Raw genomic sequence first — 5,255 nt, forward strand, 5'->3', positions numbered from 1 at the left:
TCGTGCATCGCAATAATTTGTTTACACCTCACTTAAATGAGTCATTCAGAGAGCGATTCTTCTTGATTAGACATGCGCTTGTTTTAAAAGGGTTTGTTAATGGGAATTACTTACTTTACTTTCGAGCTGATCGATTGTCTGTTTCTGGGTGAGTAAATCTAACTTAAATTTGTTTGTCTCCGTGCTTATGTTGTGTAGAGAGTTTTGAAGCACTGTTAAGGCGGTCCCAATCAGGCCATCGTTAGCTGTGACTTTGTCAAGCTCGTGATTCGTATCAGTGTCTGTACCTTCCTGTGGTACCTTGATTGGAAAGTATTGAGGAGTTCTTTGAGTTGTATTTAATGCTGTTGTAAAAAGCAAATGGGATGACAAACTGAATAAGTTTGACAGAACAATGAATCTCTATATTATGCTATTTGCTTTGTCATGCCTTGTAAATGTAAAAAAAAAATGTAAATGCTTTTTTTATAGTGGAAGTACACTTAGCTATCAAGCTAGTTCGCATGCACCCCACTTCTAACAATCTAAAAGAAACAATTCAAACTTAACAGAAACATGATTAAGAACCCCAACTGGCAGGAGGCAACGAGCTGGATTTTGAATCCGGGAAAACCGGAAACAAATCCAAACCAGAGGTTAGACGGGATTTGAACCCGGGGCAGCCGCATGCAAACTCAATGCCATAACCACTGGACCACGCTGTCTCCTTACCTTATGGCGTCTCACTCCCTGCCTTGCTATGTTATGCTGTTTTATCCTAAGATCGAATTTGCCCGGCAGTTTGCAAACAACCCGGGGCTCGGAGTACCTAAAATGAGACTTTCATTGCATTGTGACAAAGTAGCCCGCCGACCGCTTTGCTTTGTAAAGGGAGTGTACGGGAGGTCGTAGGTTTAATTCCGACTGTACCAAGTGGCTCAGGCCCTGAGAACTATCAAACACAGCTGAGCCCGACTTACAACACTTAGGCCCTTTCCAAACGCCGCTTCAGTCATGTGCCGAACTTCAACAAGGCGACTTTGGAGCAACGACTGATTTATACGTCGTATACGTGCCTGTAGGTCGCACCGTGAAACTAAGGACTTGCGTAAGGGCATAACCTCCAAGCTTAGCACGCTTATAAATTCTGTTAATTTATGCGTTTCGTTCGGCACACGACCAGAACGCCATGTGAATCAGCAGTTGCTCTTTGGTCGCATAATGCGACGAAACTTGCCGAACTTAACGTTGCTTGCCGCGCTAAACCTAACCTGCCCAACCAAACTGATCAAACGCCGCTCAATCTTCTGCCGTGCTTAACTCAACAGTACGGCACATGAATGGAGCGGCGTTTGGAACGGGACGTTAAAAGGCCGGACCTTCTCTCTTATCGCAAAGAGTAAGGCACGAAGTTCTTGGTGTCCTGATCTATTCGAAAGTGATGACACTTATTAAGAGCGGTTTTCAAATGAGTGTCGTAAAACCAAAACCAAAGTAATTACTTTGGCCAATCAAAAAGGACGGAGACAATCCAGTAAACCAATCAAAACTCATAGTAATTACACGTAGCCGACAGAACGCGCGGGAAAATGTGCTCGCGCAAGCCACGATTGGTTTTAGTTTCACTTTTGATTGGTTGAAAAAATGGCGCGAGAACTTTGCACCAATCACTGAGTGAAGTAATGCAAATCCGAAGCAATTCGCTAATTACTTTCGATCATCAATTGAAAACCGCTCTAATTTACCAGCAAAATATAGAAGCTGACGATGATATATTAATTTTAGCAATAGACCACAAGTTTCTATGGTTTATTTAACAATTATTCCATGAGCGCGCGTTGGATATGAGATGGTAAATAGCCAACGAGACGCGTAGCGCCGAGTTGGCTATAACCACTCTCATATCCAACAAGCGCGAATGGAATAATTGTTTTATCAAATTCCTTAAACTCCAAAAGTTTGGAAGTACGAAATACGAGCCAAAAAAGAGAGAAAATCCGAGCGAAATCGAAAAAAAATTGATGAAGATGCAATGTTGTGTAATACCTCGTGGTCAGACAGACGCAGGCTCATCACAAAAACATTCCTTACCTTTTCGCGTATCTCTAAGCTTCGAAACTGATCCAAACTTTCCACAAAAACGTTTTTCTTTTGCTTTATACCGAAAGAAATTTCGCTTTCTGGCGTAAACGTTTTTAGTTTAGCAACGCTAAGCGCAATCATTTGCCATATAAGGTCAAACTAAGGTATATGAGCTGATAACCGAGATTGAGTGAACCAATCAGAGCACGAGAATTGCATTATCCGAGGTTGAGAATTAATAAAGGCTGATAAACCACGCGGGATGTTAGTAGAACACGAGAAGAATTCGTAAATCACAAGCCGCAGGCGGGGCGCAAAGCATTCGAGTCCTACCCTCTAAACACATGGTTCCCCCCGTGATGAACACTAAAGTAACGTGCTCGGTGCTTATCTCTGTTTACATCTTTTTTGTTTTAAGGCATCGTGAAATTCAGACACTTTACTTCCGTTTTATATCTTGAGCGCCATGTCACGATAAAATTGTATAAAAGAAAATTGACACTTAGCTATTAATGACAAGATTATGTGTCAAGGAACATCTAAATATTATCATTTACTGCCTGTGTCTCTCTAAAAATGTTTAGAATACCTTTCAGTTGGTTTTGAAGCATTACGTGTTGAAAGCAAATCCATACGTCCAAGATCAATGATAGCAGAGTAAAAAAACAAAGTACAACCACAAGGACGCGAAAAACCAGTAACTCATTTCGCATATTCTTCACTATGTGCAATAAACTTAGGCTAATGTAAGCGCTTTTGGCGCCGCTAAGAGGGAAGCTATGGTCATACCATCAGTTCCTTCCCTGTCTTTGACTTCGTAATCAAATGAGTGATCTCATTTTGGATTAAAACTCCACAAAGGTGAAGCTCTTGGGTCAGGTCCGTTGGTCTTTTGCAACCATGGAAAGCCAAAGAAGTCGACACAGGTCGTGTGGTTTTATTTTGCTAAACAGAGCGGGTGATATTAGGTCACCCGAAACATTATTCGAATTTATCGTATTTGAAAATAAAGGTTGGATTATTTTTCTTATTTTGATGACATAGGTTGGCTACACCTTAGTTAAAACAAAGATAGCAGTTAAGGTGAAAATAAAACCAGTATTGTTTAACGATCCGTGGTAACAAAATTCGGCAATCGAAGCGAAGTTATTTTTCCATAGTGGAGCCTGTGCGTCGTTAAGATATATTTGAATTGATATCTCACTGAAATCAACCCGATTTTCACAAATTTGCGCCTCTAAAACTCTTTAAACACGCTCAAGTCATACATGAATTAACAAATCCTGATAAACTTCAAAAGCAGAGAAACCGTGGAAACCAAACTAACCCTATACTTGAATCGGGAGTCATGGCCCGGTTAAAGCACAGCGTGACCTGGTATCAAGATCTAATGTAAAGTGGAGCGTTTTCATGTGACGTCACGGCGGCCATGTTGGTGTTGCAAAACAAAAAAATGGCGGCCATGATGGTTTACCAAACTAATCCTCCGGGAATTGAGCTCTATTTTTATGCAAATACTTTCTTTTGTTTCAGTAATCCGATTTGGCTCCTTGTCACGTGAGTGAAAACGCTCTATACCTTGATTTTCACTCAATAAAAACGAGCGCTGTGATTGGTTGATTCTTGGTCAGGTGCCCCTGATCAAACTCAAATGTACCCCGACCGGGATACACTTTCACAGTTGTTGCCCGCTCCGGATGTTTTGCTGCGATTGTTGAAGGAAAAGTCTAAATATATAACAAAGCACTTAATGTCTGGTCCATCGAGGAACTAGTTAGTTTTGTTTTCACTCGAATCCTGATGTTTCCCTCGACTTCGTCTCGGCAAAAAAAAACTAACTGTATCCTTCGAGACCATACATTAAGTGTATAATGTTACTCAATACATGAGCTTCCATGATGCCCTGGCATTGTCCGGACGATTTCAGTCATGATAAGAAAGCTACGGTAATTCAAAAATGAGGGCACTGACGAGAGCAACATGCCTTATGTAACTCCACGTTATTGCAATAATCTCGCAGTTAATTATCCCAGGTTGTTCATGTGGGAAACTGCGTATAAACTACCTCGAAAGTGAAAGTTAAAAGACAAAATTGAGAATTTCTACAAAAGTACTCTCGTTCACCACATAACCACAATTTCTTTCTTTTATGCTGTTGCTGGGAAGAGAGCGATGAAGCAATTCACCAAAATGTGAAACGCATTAACTCGTCAAACCTAGTGTTTTCTCAGAGCCATTTTCCGGCCACGTTGCTTTTGCTTTTTTCGGCTCTTCCTTTCAGTCAACACTTCTGCACTATCTTCTTGTTGCTTATCTCAGCTCCGTTGCTACTGCTGCTTCCTCCTGCTGCTGCAGACAAATGGGTTTTGTCTTTGATTCAAACAGCTTAGTCTGGTAGCAAATGTCAGGAAATAAAGTCTCGTGGGAATTTTGTGGTGAAAGCAAAACATGTATCTGGACATGTTAAGGAGACCCTAAATTACGAGAAAAATGTTGTTGGCACTTCAGTAATCTGTCGGTACAGCAACTATCGACCTTTTAATAAAGAACGCTGAAAGTGCAGCATGAAAACGAGGCTAGTATTTTTTTATGAATGTAAACCAGATTTTCAAGTCCCTTTTAGCACACCAGATTCTCAAAAACTAGTATAATCTGTCGTCTGAAGTTTGAAAAGAGAAAGACTGTGAACATTTTGGGATTTAGGACTAAGAAAGTGGATGTACGAGAACACATAAAAAAAATTAATAATTTAAAAAAAACAACAACAACAAAACCAGTTGTTGTATTACTCATAGGCACCTGCCGCTAAATTTATTTACCTCGACACTTAAATGTCCTTTAAGGTCGAAAAATACTTGTTTAAAGTTTTGAACATTTTATTAAATGTAGTCATTGTATTTCAGGGAGGACTGATATAGAAATCACAAACGTTTTTTGCGGTCAGCAGTTTCTGCATGAAAAATAGAGGACCACCATATTTTCTTACAGTCATTATAGTGATGCTTTTTCCTCGCGAAACTCGTTCTTTTATGTTTATCTCGATTATTTTTGCATGATAATGGAGCCTGAATCAGTTACTGAAGTTACTCCACCAGCAAAGGTTGCAAGATTTGAATGCATCGACTTCTCGCGATGCATAATATGCCAAACACACACATTCGAGGAGCTTGTAGAGAGGACCTGTTGCTCATGAA

This window comes from Montipora capricornis, chromosome 8 (assembly GCF_036669925.1).
Source record: "Montipora capricornis isolate CH-2021 chromosome 8, ASM3666992v2, whole genome shotgun sequence".
NCBI classification, from domain to species: Eukaryota; Metazoa; Cnidaria; class Anthozoa; order Scleractinia; family Acroporidae; genus Montipora; species Montipora capricornis.